Here is a 23,872-nt window from a genome sequence, read left to right as displayed (position 1 = left end):
TCGACAAAACAAATTAAAAGTTTGTACTGGGTCGTGTCTAATACAAGTGCACAAAGCAAAAATTAGACCTCCAAATTAAAGCATGTATTTATTCTATTCTCACAGTACACAGACACACACTAATGCTCAACGGGGCTCTGTCGGAATTATAATGACTCATGAGGTTGCCGTTACATCCGGTCACTCCTGGTTTCCCACAGGGAGAGCAAAGACCAAGGAGGAGGCAGATACAGCTGTTATCAGCATTGATCTGGATTAAGGGGGGTGAACTGGACGAACTATCACACCGGAGCCAAAGCCAGTTACATGCTGAGCCTTGTTACCGTCAACTTTATCACACAGGAAAAACCACACTGGAGCTTGTTCTTCTAAAACACAGGGGTTATTTCAGCAAGGTTGGCCACTATTATTGAAGCACTTAAAAAGTTGGGCTGTTTATTTAAGCATTATGCATTTATGTGCAAGTCAGCCCGAGCCATTTAAGTCACTCTCTATCTGTAGTCTGGCGGCAGTGGTTCAGTCAGTAGAGTAGCTCGTCCAGAAATTGTGTGTGTTCGAATCTCACTTCTGTTGTGTCCTTGTGCATTACCCACCTTACCCCCAGTGCCGCACACACTGGCGAATGTTTGTTTGTGAACGTAGAGGTCAGTGGCCCGAATTAGTAGCCATGTTTTCGTCAGTTTAAACCAGGACAGCTGTACCGCTAAAAAGCCTTCCACATATAAACGTTTATTAATTTGTCATGTCCTTGCTCTTAAACAGTATTACTAAACCCCTCTGTTTAATTTGTAGGGCTGCATTGATCAATTAATGCTATTCAAAAAAAGCTTAGATTTTCATTATGTTGCTTCGATTAATTGTTAATATTGAGTTTATCAAACAAACAATTATAAAACGCAGACCACATTGGGTCCCCGAAACGGTATTTACACGTATAGTTTTCGCACGGCTGCTTAAAAAAAAACACTTATAAGATTGGTGGTGTGTGAGTATCAAGACCTGTGTAGCGGTGAACAGCAGAGAAGTTTTTTTTTTTAATTGTTTTTAGTAACGCACACGTTAAAAGTAAATGACGAAATGGTAAGCAGACTAATTGTTAATTTAAAAAAAAAAATTGAAATGTTTCTCTTTGTCATCAGTTTGCCTTCTTTTCTTAAAGTGTGAGTGTGTGATTTTTGCCAAATCTGCTAAAATAACAGCCAAGGTAATTGCCAACATCATTTTTGTGGTTCTGTAATTGTTTGTATAGCAGAATGAAAATGCAATTTGTTATTGGTATCCATTAATTTTAAAAATACTATTTTACAAAAAAAAAGACTGGACAAATATATCATCACATTGTTATTTCTCAAGTAAAACATAAAATAATATTTTCCTGAAGATAAACTTGTAATGCTGGACACATTTCTGACTTCTGAGAGAGTAGCAACCCAGAATGCAGACAGTTTTAGTTTCAAACAAGTTTGAAGGTTTCTAACACCATTGTTTTCTTGTTTACATCCCAGGTGTGATAATACATCTTTTACATAGCTGTACAATTCTAAATTTATTGTTGAGTGATATTCTCAAGATTGTTAGACTTTACCAGGATTATCAAGAATGGTCAGAAAGATTATACTGTACAACATGCAGTAGATCCTCTGTATATGTACCATAATGCATACATCTTTGCTGTATGTCCAGATGTTGGGAGAGTTACTGCCCATTAGTTGTTATTCGCACGTAAAAACACGCACAAACACATACAAATTACTCAAGAGGATAGATCACATCCTCCCAGTGGATTAGCATATTGCCTGTGAGCGTGTAAAGTACACACTTCAAGATATAGCGCACTTGCAAAGATAACCTATACAGGAACGAGTATTCACACACGCAGATGCAAATTGATTCAAATGTCGTGCCAAATGTCCAATCTCACAAATGCAATTTTGACGAGGCCACCAAGGAGACTGCACTGTTTTTCCTCTGGAATAATTCATAATTTAACAAAACAATAATTTGATTAAAGAAAACAAAACAAAAAAACATGAATTGATAAGGTGAGGAGAAGGGTCATCATGTGCCCACTTGTGGTTGGAATAGGTATTATTGTAGCCAACTACATGAAATGAAGACATGTGAGAGTGAGGGCATTCTGTTATACGTTACATTAAGAAGCTATCAGCCCAGAACATGTCTAATTTAAATCCAATCACTTCTCGCTTGTGTGCTGAATGAGGTGCAGAGTCTAGAGGGCGCATGCACACACACACACACACACACACCCACACCCACACACAACCTTCCCTTATTTGCTGTTTACAATTACAATGAGTTTCCTTTTGACCCTTACCATACTGAAATATTTACTGGAATTGCTGCATTGAAGTATACGGTAGGTAATCATTCCATCCATCCATTTTCTATACCACTTGTCCTCATTAGGGTCACAGGTGAGCTGGAGCCTTTCTCATTTGACACTGTAGACTAGTCCTCAGTCAATCACTCTATAGACCAGTGATTCTCAAACTGTGGCACATGTACCATTAGTGTTACGCTCCATCTAGTGGGACACCAAATTATTACTAATTAAATAGTTAAACACAGTGTAACTGTTCAAATTGTGTGTGATGTTACAGTGGACACAAATATTTACATATACTTGGTAAATAAAACATCTGCCTTGTTTTTAATGAATACTTAGGCTTACTACGCAACTGTTTTGTAATTTCGGTCATTATGGCAGTACTTAAAGAGCCAGTTGTTTTTTGACATGGTACTCTGTGAAAAAAATTTGAGAACCTCGAGTTGCAATCTTTCTCGAAAAACACTGAGACCACATATTATTCCAGCTATTCATCCATTTACTACCGCTTGTCCCTTTTGGGGTCGCGGGGGGTCCTGGAGCCTATCTTAGCTGTATTTGGGCGGTAGATGGGGTACACCCTGGACAAGTCTCCACCTCATCACAGAGCCAACACAGACAGACAACATTCACACTCAATATTCACACACTAGGGACCATTTAGTGTTGCCAATCAACCTATCCCCAGGTGCATGTCTTTGAGAGTAGGAGGAAGCCGGAGTACCCGGGGGAACCCACGCAGTCACGGGGGGAACCCACGCAGTCACGGGGAGAACATGCAAACTCCACACAGAAAGACCTCGAGCCCAGGGATTGAACCCAGGACCTTTGTATCGTGCTGCCTGCCACATATTATTATTTATATCCATCCATCCATCCATAGATTTTCTACCACTTATTCCCTTTTATTTAATAATTTTAAAATATAGATTTATATGTATTCTTTTTGTAGTTCTACCAATTATATTCACCTATGAGCAATTACAAACCTAAGTTTCAGGAGAAAGCCACACAAGCACTGGGATTGCACGCAGATGTTCCATCTAACAGGTATTAAAAAGTCTTAAATCCTTTAAAATGGCTTAAATTCTATAAAAATCTTGTAAAAACTAAAAATATATTAAATGTTTAGATTTTTAAGTATACCAATAAAATCTACATAAAAAAACCAATTAAGTAAATGCGCAGCCTGGTCAAAATTTAGGAAGCCCATTACATGTTTTGTGCTCTACACATGCAGCTGTATGTTTAGCTAGCAGTGGTTATATCAAAATAACACAGAAAAGCAGAGTTATTTGTGTAAGATAAGTAAGTGCAAATTCAACGATTTGTGTCTGTAGAACAAAAAGGGAATTCAAGTATAAAGCCGGATGATGGAAACATATAAAATGTTTTCATCTATGCCACAAGTCAGGTTAGGGACTGGTAGTTAAACCATCGTGAAGGGCAGCGTTTGTAAACATTGTGGCGAAAGTGAATGAGAAAGTCAAACATCTTGGAACTGGTGCTAAATAGCGTAGATTCTGGTGCTAAATAGCGCAGATTCTGTAGAAGGTCCATCCAAATGACCTGCTTTCTAGTGAAATCATACTGCAGACACATTAAGCACACGCTAATTTTCCTGTGGTGTAATGACAAATAATGTATTTCAAGTAGTAAAAGCTATCATTCTCTTATATCATTTATATTATGTGGTATATTCCAATAATTTCAGATCAGCTTCTCAGACATTTTAGACTACTTACGTGGTCAATTTTCAATAAGTTTATACAGCAACTGGCATTACAATTGCTAAAGGTTGTCAGATTAAAATCTGTTTGTTGCCGGGTGAAGACCCTGAAATATAGGAACATATGTTTAAGTAATGAATAGTTCTTTATTTATTAGCAATATATTTGCAAAACATTCACTAAAGGCAGGTGAAAATGTATTGAACGTGAAAGTTATACCAGACAAAAAACACACCTAAGCAAAAGGTTATCAATATTCTTCCCTTCTAAATTATGTTTGAGGCTTGCAATCCATAATCACTTTCTTTCTTTTTAGACAGTTGTTCGATCTGCGCTCCCTGTTTTTCATAACTTTGGGCAGACGGTAGTACTGTAGATGTTTTTCTTAATTCTTACAACTAAAAACACTGCAAAAGTGAACCATTTAGCTTTAGCAGAGTAACATTGTCTTTTATCTAAAAAATATAGTTGTGCTTTCCTGGTTGCGTTGTTTCATGAAAACACTCAATATGAAGCATACTGCATCTTGTGCAAGAAAACATGGGCATGAAGGCATTGGAATTCTATTGGAATTCCAAAAAATGTCTTTAGTATTTGCCAATGTTTGTTATGTTTTTGTTAGGTTAAACATTTTGTTTTCCAATATAATTAATTCTATCCATCTGGTTTTCCTTTGTGTCTTTGTACTTTTTTGACAGTATGGATGTGGAATGGTCTTGAATTTTATTTTTTATGGTGGTAGAATAGTTCTAAATTTGTTGAAACTTGTCGACTCTGATTTAAGATTTGAACCAAGGCAGTTGTGGTAATAACGGTACTTTCCCTTTGAAAAAGGACGACCCTAATGCTCTTTTTTGCTTGATTGTCGTTTATATTCACAACCCCAAGGGAGGAAGAAGAGAGCAAGACGGACAGATTAGACAAGGGTGCAGTACCAATGGCCTTTACAAAGACAGGTTCTAAATGCTGCAGGGAAACCTGAGGATATCGCTAACAAGTCCATAGAGGAAGGCAGAAGGAAGCAGACACAAAATGATGGGCAAAGTCGAACAATCTAGCCAGAGGCTAACTAATAGTCCTAAGGAGCAGAGTAGAGTTGGATTATAGACCAATGTGGTCTCTCTGGGCTCCTTTGCAATTTGGCTCCCTCTCAACCCTCTGCTGTATCATTACTACTCCTGTCTTCCTCCATTCCCTTTTCACACATCAAAGCACATACCACCTCTCCAGACATTACAGCTTCGAATGTTGTGGTAAAGACCTGCTAATCCCTATGACCAGTGAAAGAGGTGGACACATGTTGATTGGCAGTTGCGAGACTGTAAAGGACTTAGATACCTTCTAAGTCTTATTGTTATGGTTTGACACATGGCTTAATAATCCCCCCATTTTCGGTTTTCCTTTTTTTAGAACTACTTATCTGAAATATGACATTTCCCTCTGTCTTCCAATGTAGCAATTCTGCAAAATCTCAAAACATCCCCAAAGCTATGGGGAGGTGTGTTCATGATCCAGCGGACAGTTTTAGTGGTGTTGTTTGAGATGTAATCCTCCCTGTGGTTGTATCTTCTGTGTATGTCTGCAGCAGTTAACGCGCCAATCTGCGTTTATCCAAGTCACTGATTGGTAAATAAGACCCATGCTCAACAGATAAAGTGGACCGCATACACATCACTTACACCCAGGCTTTTACAGATGTGTCCATGTGTTTCCATCCCTCTTTTATAGGTTGGAAGTATGAACTGCAGCAATAATCTGGGATGCACAGGGTTTAATGCAGTCATCTAAATTGAAACATAGTTTATTGTGAAAAAGGCTTTCTGAAACAAAAAGTGAGAGCAAGGGTCCCCAACCAACAAGCCGTTGTCCGGTACTGGTCCATGCGCGAAGCCAATGTGGATTGTAGAAAACATTCAGAAGCTCAATCCATCCATCCATCCATCCATCCATCTTCTTCCGCTTATCCGAGGTCGGGTCGCGGGGGCAACAGCCTAAGCAGGGAAACCCAGACTTCCCTCTCCCCAGCCACTTCGTCTAGCTCTTCCCGGGGGATCCCGAGGCGTTCCCAGGCCAGCCGGGAGAGATAGTCTTCCCAACGTGTCCTGGGTCTTCCCCGTGGCCTCCTACCGGTTGGACATGCCATAAACACCTCCCTAGGGAGGCGTTCGGGTGGCATCCTGACCAGATGCTACTAAACATGTTTTCTGGCTCCTCTCGATGTGGAGGAGCAGCAGCTTTACTTTGAGCTCCTCCCGGATGACAGAGCTTCTCACCCTATCTCTAAGGGAGAGCCCCGCCACACGGCAGAGGAAACTCATTTCGGCCGCTTGTACCCGTGATCTTATCCTTTCGGTCATGACCCAAAGCTCATGACCGTAGGTGAGGATGGGAACGTAGATCGACCGGTAAATTGAGAGCTCTGCCTTCCGGCTCAGCTCCTTCTTCACCACAACGGATCGGTACAACGTCCGCATTACTGAAGACGCCGCACCGATCCGCCTGTCGATCTCACGATCCACTCTTCCCCCACTCGTGAACAAGACTCCTAGGTACTTGAACTCCTCCACTTGGGGCAGGGTCTCCTCCCCAACCCAACTCAGAAGCTCAAATGAAATGTAAATGTATATCAATTTGGACATAATGGTGTTTATTTTATGTAATAGTTACACACACAATCAATTTATTTCACTCACATGTCACCTCATGGTCAAAGCAAACACATGTCATCACTTCTGGCCAATCCATACATGAAGAGACAAACAGCGTTGATCGTGTTGGGAAACGCACATAGTTGGTCAACTTACCTTAAAGAAATTAGTTATAGTTACAAAAAACTTCTCACAAAAAGTAATTGAGTTGGTAACTTAGTTACCTCATTGTAACAGTAACTAGTTACTCAACAAAGTAACTGAGATATTGTTTTTCATTTTGTTATTTCTTTTGATAGTATCTTTGATCATCTTTAATGTCAAATATATTTTTATTAAATGATGGTAGAATAAAAATACCATATCAATTATTTTAGAACATTTGGCCGTCATCTGAACTCAATAGATTGCAGTGTGCCATATGATATGCACAAAAATGTATGAAAAAAAAAAAATCTGTAAAGTAAAAACATTACACATTGAAAGTACAAAACTCAGTATGGTGCCAAAAATGTAAATTTGGGTAAACAGACACAAAAGAGCATTTGACTAATTCTCTGCACCTGTATACCAAAATACAGCCTAAAAGGACTTTAGATGAAACATTAACCAAGTATTGGGCAATTAAATGTCATGCATTCAAGTAAAAAAAAATTTAAAGTTCCTGTATTACATTCTGACAATAAATTGCATTTTAGTTCAAATATTGGGGTCTTTTCTTAAGCTAAGTTTCACTATGCAACAGGACCGGTAAGAGGCAGACTTATATCAGAAATGTGAAGGGGGCAACACCTGTTCCATCATGCTCCAGCACTTTTTTTCTATGCTAATACTGTAGTAACATTGCTGCCTTTTTCATTGAATTTGGCCATTAGCTACTGTATGTGTCCAAACCCAACCTGGAAAAGAGAATTGCATTTGTCAAATTAACGTTTCATCCACATTTTAGCAACCATCACAATGCTTATCCTGACTTGATGGCATTATTCTTGAATTGTATTTAACCTTAAGTAGGACTTCACACACAATAGTCAAAATTAACAATACTGAAAAGTACAGTAGTCTTATCAATTATACAAAAGCATTCTTCTTATACTAGTTTAAGCTGCATCATGCCTCAAAGTTTCTGTATTCTCCACTTATTTACACAGAGAAATGCAAAAAGTATTTTTATGCTACACCTCTGGCTAAGCAGGTGTGTATGTGTGTCGTGAAACAGAATTAGATGCATTTCTTCATCATCATTTGTTAATGAGTGCAGTAGAAGCAGCCAATACACATAGCTAACTAACAATTGTGTAAATGTCACTATTGATTGCTCGCCTGGTGGTGAAATCATGGAGCGTCACAAATAAAAGGTATCCTCTTCATTGTCCACATATTACGATGTGCAACATGTTCAATTCACACATTTTTGTTTTGGTGACACTAGTGAAGAATTTCGACTTCCTCATCTGACAAGGAAAAGCATCTGATAGCCTCGGCTTTGTTGCCGACCCCCACCAGACTGTCATATTTGACGCTAGATTAAATTAAATATGATTGGATTTCGTTTGTCAACATTTTCATCGATACCGATTTAATGATGGCTGGAGCGAAGGAAGTGTGTGCGCGGACTTACAGAGTGCCAACAGCAGCGGGACAGCGATGAGAGAAGGTATTACTAGTGTATCGTGTACCTTTTTCAGCGGATATTTCCCTTATTGCCAATAACTTTGTCATCCCCACTATTGCTCTCTGATCTGTGCCCGAAACCTGACTCTTTGCGCTTCATTCAACCCACTTCTCGTTTTCAGTTACTGCAACTGCGTTGGAACGATGAAAACAGTAATTATTTAGATTACTTCTTACTGACAAAAATAACGCCATTAGTAACGTCGTTGTACTCTAACGCCATTATTACCAACCAGCACTGGAATCACAAGGTGCTTTTTTCCATTTAGGAAAACACTTTGCAACTTTACATTGTTTATTTTTGCATGTTTGATTTGCATTCCTCCATCCATTTATTTTCTACCGCTTATTCCCTTCAGGGATGCGGGGGGTGCTGGAGCCTTTCTCAGCTACAATCGGGCAGAAGGCGGGGTACACCCTGGGTGTGTACAACAAACAACTATAGTAGTTAGTTAATTAATGAAAAATGATTGTTAAACATTTTCCTTGAGGATCAGACTTAGGTGTCTCCTCCTGGCTGATTCTCTGTCATGAAACAATAGGAACTAGGACATTGTTTATGTTGCACACGGACGTATTCAAGTGACGGACTGAAGAGGTCCGAGTTAACAAGTGATATGACCGAACAAATAGAAACACATCAAACACAGCATCTGCTTCCCAATATCTTTATAAATACATTTTTGTTGTGTTGATGTTTGTGGCTGCATGCCATGGATGCTGGCTGCAGTTTGTGTCATGTGAACTGACGCTGCGGCAAGGCTGACTCACCGGGTATGCTGCTAACTGGTAGAACACATTTTTAATGGCTTGTTTCTCTGATTTGGTCGTCCGCTTCCTCTCCTTCGCACTCATTTTCTCAGTTCTAGTCATTGACATCTTAAAATTAGACGCAGCATCGAGCGCTACTGCCTACTGGCGCTGACGAGACGCGGGGCCGCCATCTTGGAGTGGTGATCTGCTCCACTCTGTGTAATTCATTTCGCAGGAGCAATGAACTGTCAGCGCATTTAATTCATCTTACCTCACTGAATACCACTGATTTTCACGTGTTTTTTGTCATACATGTAGCTATGATAAAGGAGACATGTTTTGGCATGTTTTATTATTCATAGTTTAACAGTAATAAAATATTCTTATGTGCTATAAGTGACCAAACGCCCGAGATCAAAACTGGGAATATAATCCCAGAGAAGTAAGAAAAAAACAGTCAGCTATTTCTAAATTCAAAAAACAATATGATTAGGTTATATATAAATGTGTATATCCTACATAAACAATGTATTAATACATTAGATATCTATATATTTTAGGGACCTATAGAATGTGTCTCTGTTGCTGCAGCAGCAGAGAATGTATTCTGTCTTGACATTTTGTATTGATATTTTGTATTACAATCTTCCTTTAAATGATAATGTTTACAGTGATTGTTTTATGTGTATTTTTAATGTATGTCGCTTTGGATAAAAGCGTCTGCTAAATACTTAAACAAACATATACAAATAGCTAAAACCACCAATTTGTTTCACTGCATTCAGAATAAAACCAGATTCTGTCTTAAATCTTTATCTTCATAATTTATTTCAACTTTGTTATTCAAGTACGACTTTTAAGTGTAATTAATTTCATTGACAAGCAATTCTATTATGGTCATACTCTTGTTTGCTAGCGGCTACGATTTCAGTCCTTCTAAACTCTGTTAATATTCTGTTCACAAAATACAACCAATAGTACGCTAATGTTAAATCTTATTTGTGAAAAGTAATCACCCTATTCTTATTTTCAACAGTCCGCTCATTTGAGCAGGAAAACGGTGAACACAAAGCCCGGCATCTTTGTTTTCTACCGGTCAACTGTCAGTTTAGGCTGCTCGCCGGCTCCTCATCACCACTTCAAGATGGCAGCCGAATTTCTCGCGTCACAGCCGCCAATACTACATCTTCTTATAAGACGTCTATGGTTCCAGTGGTTTGAGGGTGGGATCTGTTAGTGGTGCACTAATGTGCATGTCAACTCTCTCATCAAAACGTATGTTTTGTTGGTAAACAATGCAGAAAAAGGAACATGTAACAATATATATATTTTTTTATTGCTCAATAGGCACAAACCTGTTACAAATATTACTTCAACCAGCGGCTGAAATGCTTGTAGCTCAAATTCTGTTTGCAACTTAAAGCACAACAAAAAGCCAAGAGACAGCTTGTATCTCAAATTATTTGTAAGTTAAGGTACTCCTAAATTAAGGTAGGGTCAACTTTTATGTCTGTCCTATTTAGACCACAATACCTGCCATGTTGTTATTGAAAGCTTCCCCAGATAGTCTTCAACCGTAACGCTTTTGTGTTGGGTTTGATCTCGATCCTTTTTTAACCTTCACATGACTTTTATGACTTTACCAAGGAAGAATATGCTTTCATTCTGAATGCGACACAAGCTGATGACATATGTCGTAAGTGTCGGCGACTGATTGAGCGGCTCGGTCCTTCATTCCCTCAGACAGCAAGGCGTCATCACAACTCACAGCCGACCCTGGTGATTTTGTGGAGAGGCTCCATTGGAAACTGTCCTCTGGTTAAACTGATGCCAAACGTAACACAGTACAGAACCCCCCACTGGAACAGAACTCCTAACTCATAATTAATGCCCCTTACAGGACACACTAGAAACCATATTTCCATTTATGTCTATTGACTTAATTTAGATGCTAATCATTTTGATGAGCTTAATTTTCTTTTGGAATCTCTAAAACCCTAATAGTAGCCTGGAATGTATATGTCGATTAAATGCCTTAAAAAAAAAAAAAAAATGGAACCAGTGTTGTTTTACCTTTTTCTTAGCCTGTTTTTTTTGTATTCTCATTATTTTAATGTCTAAAGTGTATGTCCATTACTGTGTGAGCAATGAAACATACCTACATTTCCACAAGGAAATTATTTAAGTATCTGCTGTATATGTGCTTAGATACATTTTTTTCAGGAAAACTAATATAAAAACACTATGGTTGACTAAAATGCTAAAACAATTATGACCAGACCCCCTCAAAAAACAGATGGGATTTTTTTTTTTTTTTACTAATAAGACACCCAGAATGTACATGATAATAAAAAATGCAGCATTTACATTATTAACTGTGAATGTAAAACACTTATTAACTTAGTGTGTATTGGCTACCTGGAGTCGCTGTGACTCATTAATAAGATAGATCACTGTAATAACCTGTGTCATGCAAAAGCGCAGATTCTAACCATTTGAATAGGTTGTTGTGTAAGAGTTACTGTAATTTGAAAACGACACTTAACATAATTTTGGCGTCTCCAGTTTCAATATTAAAGGTTTGGAAAAATCATTTGTAGATGTCTGGTGGTGGGATTGATTTATAGTGTAAAGTAGTTTAGAATTGCGCTACCGTACTTAATATTAACATGTGTTCTAGTATTTGTCCCTCATCTTTAAGTTATGCTATGCCATTCTGCAAAATGCAACTATAACCATTAACATTGTTTGCAGTACCTTACAGTTTAGCCGATTCATAGTAAAAACAAACTATATTGTACACCTAATGCCTCTGCCTTCGCAGGCCGCAGCATTGTCTTTGTAAGGGCATTATTACCGTTATATTCTTTGCATTCTATTCTGAAATGTATAATGTAAAAAAAAAAGTGACAAGATCAAACATATGATGGACAAAAAAATATCCTTTGTTCATAAAAACAAGATAAAAAAAATGCTAAAACGCAGAAACAGGATGTGCACAGTTGACAAGGAAAGTAATTAATAAATGTATTAAAAAAGAGTCATTTAAAACTCCAAAAAATGATGTAGGTCTGCTGACTGAAAACCGATTTTAACACCGGTAGTATGTTTCCCATCCCGGTTTCTGCCTTCATCCTATGCATCCTCTGTAATTTATAGAGGTGTGGAACAAGGATACTAATGACCAAGGGTACCATAAATACCTACTGCAGTCAATAACATGTACTGCCTGGCAGATATAAGAGCTAATAATCTTGTGAGATCCTTACATTATTTATTATTTTTACTGTTCTTTTTCGCTTATTACTTCTCCATGCCACCTATAACCTCACCTACTTTTGCAGTGAAAATTCAGACGGGTGAATGGAGCTTGCTGTTGAAATGGATGTCAAGGGATGACTGATGATGTGTGTGCAGTGCATGTGGTCCTGCAGCACCGACTACCGCCATCACCAGCTTTTCCAAGCAGTCCAAATGTGAGTGTGTATGTGTCTGTCCTGGGGCTGGAGTCCAGATGCCTGGTTGTTATGATGACTTGGCTGCTTTCTTCATTCATGTATGTGTATGTGTGAGTGTGTGAGAGAGTGAAAACAAGGGACAGTGAAGGATGGATGGAGGAAGTAGATCTCCTCATGCTCCACCGAACATGGACCTATTCACAGCCACCATCATCACTCTTCCCCAGGAATGACAGCGTTTCTCTAAAATGTGTTTATTGTTTGTCATGGATTCTATTCTTTGGTGACAACAAGGGAGCTGCCTCAGAGTTGTTTTTGTCCGAGCTCAGGTTGTAATTTGAGGGTAGAAACTACAGTAAAAGGGTGCCTTCAAGATCGGTGTGTTTGCACGTTGCTGTCAGCACAGGTAGACTATGTTCTTGTAAAGTGGGCTAGTTTGTCAGATGGAACGTGAAAAGGGGACATTCGGCAAGTAAACAGTTGTTGATGTGGGTTGGACTTTGTCTGCACTCTCATGTGGTTTTGTCACACATATTTGTTTAGTATGCAGCAGGCAAGAACCACCTATAAGGATTAATTGGGAAATCTCATATGCGGCTTGTATGTGATATGCCACAGACCGTATCAGTGGCCTAGTGGTTAGTGTCCGCCCTGAGATCGGTAGGTCGTGAGTTCAAATCCCGGCTGAGTCATACCAAAGACTATAAAAATGGGACCCATTACCTCCCTCAGCATTAAGGGTTGGAATTGGGGGTTAAATCACCATAAATGATTCCTGGGCGCGGCACCGCTGCTGCCCACTGCTCCCCTCACCTCCCAGGGGATGATCAAGGGTGATGGGTCAAATGCAGAGAATAATTTCGCCACATATAGTATGTGTGTGACAATCATTGGTACTTTAACTTTAACTTTAACTTTAACATGGACTACCAAAGATAAAGCACAGTGATGTCAAATACACCTAATGTTGTGCAGTTTTGACTTCTACCAACATTTTCTGGGGGGAGAAATACCTGAAAAGTCGATTGATTCTTAATTTTCCCCACAAATAATCAATGAAATGCAGTAAGTTATCATTCTATAAATGCCATCACTGAAGTGTACCAGTGATGGTAAAGAGGAAAAATGAGGAAATGCCCCGATTATGTCCTTATTTTTAGAAGTGCTAAACTTTAATGTTTTTCTTTTTTTAGTATCGATAAAATGTATCGATTAGCTTTTTAAACAATAACTATTGTCTGGAAGGCAAACTTGGCGAGCACATATTGATGTACTTGAAATTTAGGAATATGAGTCGATCTGTGGATATTTCGACCAATAATTACACTCCTAATTTTCACTTTTTGTTTCTACACTCGAGTACACAAGGCTGCAGCCAGGTGGTAGCAGTACTCAACTTCATCAACTGGCTCCCTGTTCTACCTAGTAGAAGTAATAATTACACTGAAACAAAGAGCTAATAAAAGATGTTCTTAATAGTATTTAAATTGAGAAAGGTTGAGGTTATTTGTGTCACTTTGGGTGCTCATGACAGGAAATATTAAAAAACACAGTTATACAGTCAGTGGTCAGGTCAATGCATACTCCAGTGCAAAGGTGAGTGAGAAAACTCTGACTGGTGTGCTTACTGGCAGTGAATTCTAGGAAGATCCTCCACGTGTTATTTCTGTGGCCATTTTCTGGCCACTAAAGCACGACCACTATATATAAAAACTCTGTCACATTCTGTTTAATGTCTCTCAGTTAGAAATGGGCTCACATGTGCTTAAACTGCAGGCTTTTGTTGTTCTGCAAAAATGTGGTCAACTTGACCGCTGCATCTAATACAGCCAAGCAATTGACCTGTATATTTCAAATATATGGTGGCAATCGAGGGAAACCCGACATACATTTGATGACAAAGTGCATCAACAGAATACATCTCCATTGCAGTCTTGCTACCATTAAGTGCCAAGCCAAGTCCCATTGAGATGGTCCAAAATGTTTTCTTCAAATAACATAACTAGCCATTTTCCCACAAATCAGACCTCACACCTCATTTATAAGCCTTGTATACGTGTTGTAATAGTTTCTGTGTCTAATAGAAACCATCTTTCCCCATCATGTTCAATCGTATTTGCTCATCTTGTGTAGTCTCTGTGGATTTTTCAATGTAATTGTGACACAGACCCACTACAGCGTGACCTTTAAGTTAGAAATGTGTGTTGCTCCCATGTGGTCCGACTCACGTAGGGACAGCATGGTGCTGACAAGCAAAACAAAGCGTCGGGACAAAGAGGAAACGGTTGGTGCTGTGTGTGGAAATCCTCATCCCGTCTCCTTAGCAACAGTCACACCGTCATGCACACATTCCATCACACTTTTTTTTTTATTCTCTCAGTCTTTGCCTTTGCGTCTGCATCTGTCTTAATATGTGAGAAGTGTTTACAGCCAGACATCAATGGCACCTGGTGTGAGTCTATAATTCAGCCTCCTGCATGCTTGGTTACAGAAACACTCTTGAAATAGAGGACATTGGCTGTTTAAGCAACATATTTGATTCCTGGCATTAAGAATGCTGACTGTTATTGGCATCAGTGAGCATCTGAAGGGTTGAGTGGCGGGCCTTTGGACCCATTCAGTTCCTCGCTGAATGACAACACAAGCCTGACCGGTTCTGGACAGTTGTCCTCTGTGGACGTTTGTCGGGACCCTGGGAAGAAGCTGTGTCTTGTCTAATGGCTTAGGAAAGTTAAATGTTGATACAGAATTAAAGGCCCTGTAAACACCCATCTCCTTGTAGCAACAAATGGCTACTTGAGCAAAGGTCTGCCATTTTTGATGACACAGAACCGCTGTCATGTCAAAGCTAACAGCCAAGCAGAGCTGCCGTGTGTTGTTGGATGCTAGGATATATCCAAGATGGCGGCGCCCGGAAGGGCTGCGACCTCGAGGAGCTCCTGCTAAATATGGAACATTTGGCAGAAATACCGGACAATTCTACAAACTTTATGGCTGGCTCACATCGTGGTCACTCCGTGATCACGTACGACCGCCAGACACTTCTGGATGTGGACATATCGGGCCGTTTTGGACTGATAGACGCGTGCTTGCTAGACCTGCTAACTAGCACGGGAATACTTCGACGGCTACATCCAGCGGCCTGTGAAGCAGGGGAGTATAGTAGCAGCGGGGGCCGTCTACGGAGCAGACGCCAGCGGTGTGATCGGAAACGCGGATGCCGAGCGGGGCTAAAAACAAAGCAGAAGGCTAATCCCCACAGAACACCACTTCCCTCCATCCTGAAGCCGGATTTAAATGGAAGATGCGAGACTACTGGTCTGGGTAAGGAGTCAGTTAAATTAGAACAAGTTTTTTGTGCTTTGAGTGTTTCAGAGTTGGACATGTGTTTTACTGAGGTGGCTAACTATGATGCGTGCAGTTTATCAAAGCAACAAACAAACAATCGGAAAATTCCCGTCGTATCAATTCCTAGATATGGTCGTAATTATACTAAATGCACTGGGCATAATAAACACATCATTATTAATATTGCTACTACGGATAATTTGATCAAAAATTCCCTAAAACAGCCCACTACCTATAATATAGGTTTTTTAAACATAAGATCATTGTCTCCCAAAATGTTGTTAGTTAATGATATCATCAGAGACAACAATCTTAACGTCATCGGTCTCAGAGAAACCTGGCTTAAACCAAACTACTTTTTTGCGCTAAACGAGGCATGTCCTCCTAACTTTACACATGCACATATTGCCCGTCCTCTGAAAAAGGGTGAGGGGGGTCGCACTATTATGCAATGAAAACTTTAACCTTAGTCCTAACATAAATAATAAATATAAATCGTTTGAGGTGCTAACTATGAGGTCTGTCACACCGCTGCCTCTACACCTGGCTGTTATCTACAGCCCCCCAGGGCCCTATTCGGACTTTATCAATGAATTCTCAGAGTTCGTTGCTGATCTAGTGACACACGCCGATAATATAATCATAATGGGGGACTTTAATATCCATATGAATACCCAATCGGACCCACCGTGCGTAGTGCTCCAGACTATAATTGATAGCTGTGGTCTCACACAAATAATAAATGAACCCACGCATCGCAACGGTAATACGATAGACCTAGTGCTTGTCAGGGGTATCACCGTTTCCAAAGTTACGATACTCCCGTATACTAAAGTATTGTCCGATCATTACCTTATAAAATTCGAGGTTCAGACGCATGTTCGGCAAACTAATAATAATAATAACTGCTATAGCAGCCGCAACATTAATACGGCCACAACGACAACTCTTGCTGACCTACTGCCCTCGGTAATGACGCCATTCCCAAAGTATGTGGGCTCTATTGATAACCTCACTAACAACTTTGACGACGCCCTGCGCGAAACCATTGATAACATAGCACCGCTAAAGTTAAAAAAGGCTCCAAAAAAGCGTACCCCGTGGTTTACAGAAGAAACTAGAGCTCAGAAATTATTATGTAGAAAGCTGGAACGCAAATGGGGAACGACTAAACTTGAGGTGCACCATCAAGCATGGAGTGATGGTTTAATAACTTATAAACGCATGCTTACCTTAGCTAAAGATAAATATTACTCAAATCTCATCCACCGTAATAAAAACGATCCTAAATTTTTGTTTAGTACGGTAGCATCGCTAACCCAACAAGGGGCTAATTCCAGTAGCTCCACCCACTCAGCTGATGACTTTATGCAATTCTTTAGTAAGAAAATTGAAGTAATTAGAAAGGAGATTAAAGACAATGCGTCCCAGCTACAACTGGGTTCTATTAACACTGACACAGTTGTATATACGGCGGATACTGCCCTCCAAAATAGTTTCTCTTGTTTTGAGGAAATAACATTAGAGGAATTGTTACAACGTGTAAATGGAATAAAACAAACAACATGTTTACTTGACCCACTTCCTGGGAAACTGATCAAGGAGCTCTTTGTATTATTAGGTCCATCAGTGCTAAATATTATAAACTTATCACTTTCCTTGGGCACTGTTCCCCTAGCATTCAAAAAAGCGGTTATTCATCGTCTTCTTAAAAGACCTAACCTCGATCCTGACCTCGTGGTAAACTACCGAATCACCTTCCCTTTATTTCAAAAATCCTCGAAAAAATTGTTGTGGAGCAGTTAAATGAACACTTAGCGTCTAACAATCTATGTGAAACCTTTCAATCCGGTTTCAGGGCAAATCACTCCACGGAGACAGCCCCCGCAAAAATGACTAATGATCTATTGCTAACGATGGATTCTGATACGTCATCTATGTTGCTGCTCCTCGATCTTAGCGCTGCTTTCGATACCGTCGATCATAATATTTTATTAGAACGTATCAAAACACGAATTGGTATGTCAGACTTAGCCCTGTCTTGGTTTAACTCTTATCTTACTGATAGGATGCAGTGCGTCTCCCATAACAATGTGACCTCGGACTACGTTAAGGTAACGTGTGGAGTTCCCCAGGGTTCGGTCCTTGGCCCTGCACTCTTCAGCATCTACATGCTGCCGCTAGGTGACATCATACGCAAATACGGTATTAGCTTTCACTGTTATGCTGATGACACCCAACTCTACATGCCCCTAAAGCTGACCAACACGCCGGATTGTAGTCAGCTGGAGGCGTGTCTTAATGAAATTAAACAATAGATGTCCGCTAACTATTTGCAACTCAACGCCAAAAAAACGGAAATGCTGATTATCGGTCATGCTAGACACCGACCTTTATTTAATGATACAACTCTAACATTTGACAACCAAACAATTAAACAAGGCGACACGGTAAAGAATCTGCGTGTTATCTTTGACCCAACTCTCTCCTTTGAGTCACACATTAAAAGTGTTACTAAAACGGCCTTCTTTCATCTCCGTAATATCGCTAAAATTTGCTCCATTCTGTCCACTAAAGACGCTGAGATCATTATCCATGCGTTTGTTACGTCTCGTCTCGATTACTGTAACGTATTATTTTCGGGTCTCCCCATGTCTAGCATTAAAAGATTACAGTTGGTACAAAATGCGGCTGCTAGACTTTTGACAAGAACAAGAAAGTTTGATCACATTACGCCTATACTGGCTCACCTGCACTGGCTTCCTGTGAACTTAAGATGTGACTTTAAGGTTTTACTACTCACGTATAAAATACTACACGGTCTAGCTCCATCCTATCTTGCCGATTGTATTGTACCACATGTCCCGGCAAGCAATCTGCGTTCAAAGAACTCCGGCTTATTAGTGATTCCCAAAGCCCAAAAAAAGTCTGCGGGCTATAGAGCGTTTTCATTTCGGGCTCCGGTACTCTGGAATGCCCTCCCGGTAAAAGTTTGAGATGCCACCTCAGTAGAAGCATTTAAGTCTCACCTTAAAACTCATTTGTATACTCTAGCCTTTAAATAGACTCCCTTTTTAGACCAGTTGATCTGCCGTTTCTTTTCTTTTTCTCCTATATCACACTCTCCCTTGTGGAGGGGGTCCGGTCCGATCCGGTGGCCATGTACTGCTCGCCTGTGTATCGGCTGGGGACATCTCTGCGCTGCTGATCCGCCTCCGCTTGGGATGTTTTCCTGCTGGCTCCGCTGTGAACGGGACTCTCGCTGCTGTGTTGGATCCGCTTTGGACTGGACTCTTGCAACTGCGTTGGATCCATTATGGATTGAACTTTCACAGTATCATGTTAGACCCGCTCGACATCCATTGCTTTCCTCCTCTCCAAGGTTCTCATAGTCATCATTGTCACCGACGTCCCACTGGGTCATTATTGTCACCGATGTCCCACTGGGTGTGAGTTTTCCTTGCCCTTATGTGGGCCTACCGAGGATGTCGTATTGGTTTGTGCAGCCCTTTGAGACACTAGTGATTTAGGGCTATATAAGTAAACATTGATTGATTGATTGTCACACATCGTTATATCCCTTTCCAGCCACAGAGTACATCAAAGCAGAGTGGATACAATTTATTTACGATTACTGCTGTTGATGGCAAGATCTCCATCTGTTGCTATATTACACAATTCTGTAATGTCTTGACTTCAGAGCTAATCATTTTCCTATGATGTGTTTATTTTATGGATTAATATTTCATTTTATTGTGCAACATGACGCCAAGCTGCTCCCTGTCACATTTGTTCTTTGCACCAACCCAAGGGGGAGCGTCTCAATTATTAGCTCATTTCAATTACACCAGGGTTGTCCAAACTACGGCTCATGGGCCAAATGCGGCCCACAAGGCATCACAAGTTTAACAAGAAAATTGGCCCTCCGCGTGTATTTGCCTGAATTGAGTGATGATGCAGCTTTCTGGTAAACGCAGATGGAATCAATGGTGAATGACCACACGTTTCACTTGAAATTCTAATTAAATGTGTATAAAATTCCGCTTACAGCGAAGCCAAGAAGAGGTTCTCTATTCCGCCCATAAGACCCAATTAATAACATTCCTAAAAGCGCCAACAGTACTCCATTTACAATTTGTGACGTGAATATTAACCTAGTATTAGCAATATTATTATTATAAGCATTAACACAGACAAACTATTTATAGCGGCGGTGTGATCACAAGCTTGTGTGCCTTTGTTGACATGATCGACTGATCAGTTGGTTTCTCATTTCCTCGCTCCTCAAACTTTATTGTAGATCATAAATAATGCCTCTCACCTAGATAGAATAAGGATGACAATGTAACCTGACAAGTTCGTACAATTTGACAGCCAATTTGTAAGTCATTTTTCATTCTTCTTATAACTCATTTATATAAGTGGGCATCCTAATGACAGCAGACATTGTACAGTAAGTAATGTTTTACTATGTTTGTTGGCTCTCATAAAGTCTGCAGTAGTAATCAGTGATGTAGTTGGAAAAAAAAGCGAACGTCGACTCGTGACGCGTTTTTGAATGTGCCGTGTTTGCTTAAAAAGATTAAAACATCCATCCATCCATCCATCCATTTTTCTACCGCCTGTCCCTTTTGGGGTTGCAGCGAGTGCTGGAGTCTATATCACCTGCATTCGGGCGGAAGGCGGCGTAAAACCCAGGACAAGTTGCCACCTCATCACAGGGCCAACACAGATAGACAACATTCACTCTCACATTCACACACTAGGGCCAATTTAGCGTTGCCAATCAACCTATCCCAGGTGTATGTTTTTTGGAGGTGGGAGCAAGCCGGAGTACCCGGGGTAACCCACGCAGTCACGGGGAGAACATGCAAACTCCACACAGAAAGACCTCGAGCCTAGGGATTGAACCCAGGACCTTTGTATCGTGTTTGACAAACTTCCCTCTTCAATTTGGTTTGACATTATTCTGCAGACTTAAAACATTGTGATCGCAAATTAGGTGTAAATACAGCTGAGTAAACATGATCACTTTTAAGACAGCACACATGTTAAGAATTTTAAAAAAACTACTGAAGTTAGTGTAATGATTTTGATTAATGTATTTACATGCTTATTTAATTACATTATGCATATGTTTAAAATCTATATAGGTACGTACAAGTACTGCAGAACTATAAATATATATATATATATATTGTATGTATATATATATATATATATATGTATATATATATATATATATATATACATTTATATATGTATATAGGTGTGTCTGTATATGTGTGTGTATACATATATATATATATATATATATATATATATATATATATATATATATATATAGGTGTGGGAAAAAATCACAAGACTACTTCATCTCTACAGAACTGTTTCATGAGGGGTTCCCTCAATCATCAGGAGATTTTAATGGAAGCATTCACATACAATGGTTTATTTAGGGCACAGAGTGGGTGGGTACAGGCAGGCGTAGGGTGTGGTGATTGGCTCATGTGTTACCTAGGAGGTGTTTCCTTCTGTGGCGGCATGTTGAAATAATTTCACTGCGCTTGTTGAGGGATGATAGATCGGGATGATATATAATAAACAGTTTCTCTTTTAAGCATAGGTTGCATCTTTTATTACCACTGTTGTAAGGTGTGCTGGATGCAAGAATTTGCCATGTTATTGAATATTCAACATTGTTGTCTTTGAGGTTCCAAATGTGTTTGCTGAGTTCTGTAGAATTCTGCAAAGTCTGGTTTCTAAAGGAGGCGTTGTGATTATTCCATCTTGTTTTGAACGCTCCTTCGGTTAATCCTACGTACGTGTCGGATGTGTTAATGTCCTTGCGTGTCACCTTTGCTTGGTAATCGACTGATGTCCGTAAGCACTTTCCGTTGAGAGGGCAATCAGGTTTCTTGCGACAGTTACATTCATTATTGGTTTCAGAGTCGTTTAGTCTGGGGTTAGGCAGTCCTTTTGCAATTGCTTTGTTGTGGTTTGAAATGATTTGTTGCATGTTATTCATACAGCTGTAGCTCAATTTAATGTTGTTCTTGTTGAATATTTTTCTTAGGGTGTTGCCTTTGGGGAAGTGTTTGTCGATCTGAGTGAGGAACTTGCGGCCGATGTTGGTTGAGACGTCTTTGCTGAATGGCGGATTGTACCAGATGATGTTTCGTTTTCTGCTCTTTTTTGGTTGGTTTCCTGGAGTGGGTTCAAAGGTGAGGGTGAAGTTGTATCCGCTTTCATCAAGTGCTTTCTGGTACGGGGGGGTTGCTTGGTCGAATTCAGCTTTGCTAGATGACAGCATCGATAGCCTTTTATTAATTCCGGTAGGTATTCTTTTCGTGGTGGTGGGTGGGTGGTTGCTGTCATGGTGCACGTATTGGAGTGTTGTGTTGGGTTTCGTGAATGGTTGGTAGCTGTTATTTCTCAGGTTGAAAATTCTTGTATCCAGCACACCTTACAACAGTGGTAATAAAATATGCAACCTATGCTTAAAAGAGAAACTGTTTATTATATATCATCCCCATCTATCATCCCTCAACAAGCGCAGTGAAATTATTTCAACATGCCGCCACAGAAGGAAACACCTCCTAGGTAACACATGAGCCAATCACCACACCCTACGCCTGCCTGTACCCACCCACTCTGTGCCCTATATAAACCATTGTATGTGAATGCTTCCATTAAAATCTCCTGATGATTGAGGGAACCCCTCATGAAACAGTTCTGTAGAGATGAAGTAGTCGGCGTGGCGCAGTGGGAGAGTGGCCGTGCGCAACCCGAGGGTCACTGGTTCAAATCCCACCTAGAACCAACCTCGTCACGTCCGTTGTGTCCTGAGCAAGACACTTCACCCTTGCTCCTGATGGGTGCTGGTTGGCGCCTTGCATGGCAGCTCCCTCCATCAGTGTGTGAATGTGTGTGTGAATGGGTAAATGTGGAAGTAGTGTCAAAGCGCTTTGAGTATCTTGAAGGTAGAAAAGCGCTATACAAATACAACCCATTTATCATTTATTTATTTAGTCTTGTGATTTTTTCCCACACCTACATATTGCGCTCTACCACGGTATCGAGCACTATTCTCTGGATAATCCAATCAAGATATATATATATATATATATATATATATATGTGTGTATGTGTATTTACAGTGGGGCAAAACAGTATTTAGTCAGCCACCGATTGTGCAAGTTCTCCCACTTAAAATGATGACAGAGGTCTGTAATTTTCATCATAGGTACACTTCAACTGTGAGACTGTGAGAGACAGAATGTGAAAAAAAATCCAGGAATTCACATTGTAGGAATTTTAAAGAATGTATTTGTAAATTATGGTGGAAAATAAGTATTTGGTCAACCATTCAAATCGCTCACTGATGGAAGGAGGTTTTGGCTCAAAATCTCACGATACATGGCCCCATTCATTCTTTCCTTAACACGGATCAATCGTCCTGTCCCCTTAAGAGAAAAACAGCCCCAAAGCATGATGTTTCCACCCCCATGCTTCACAGTAGATATGGTGTTCTTGGGATGCAACTCAGTATTCTTCTTCCTCCAAACACGACGAGTTGAGTTGTTTCCAAAATGTTCTATTTTGGTTTTATCTGACCACATGACATTCTCCCAATCCTCTGCTGTATCATTCATGTATCTATTTTGGTATAAACTCAACTCGTCGTGTTTGGAGGAAGAAGAAAACTGAGTATGTTTGTGTGTGTATATTTATATATGTATGTATGTATGTATGTATGTATGTATATATATATATGTATATATATATATGTATATATATATATATGTATATATATATATATATATATATATATATATATATATATATATATATATATGTATGTACGTATATATGTGTGTGTGTATATATATATATATATATATATATATGTGT

General features: G+C 39.8%; 1 protein-coding gene across 2 annotated transcripts in view; it reads left to right on the top strand.

Moving 5' to 3' along the window:
• The window catches only part of spata20 (spermatogenesis associated 20), a 73,169-nt gene that overhangs the window by 43,581 nt on the left and 5,716 nt on the right, over positions 1–23,872 (top strand). The window lies entirely within an intron of this gene.

The sequence above is a fragment of the Nerophis ophidion genome, linkage group LG08 (genome assembly GCF_033978795.1).
Source record: "Nerophis ophidion isolate RoL-2023_Sa linkage group LG08, RoL_Noph_v1.0, whole genome shotgun sequence".
Taxonomy (NCBI): Eukaryota; Metazoa; Chordata; class Actinopteri; order Syngnathiformes; family Syngnathidae; genus Nerophis; species Nerophis ophidion.
The sequence above is the reverse complement of the archived record's forward strand: the minus strand, read 5'-3'. Positions and strand labels throughout refer to the sequence as shown.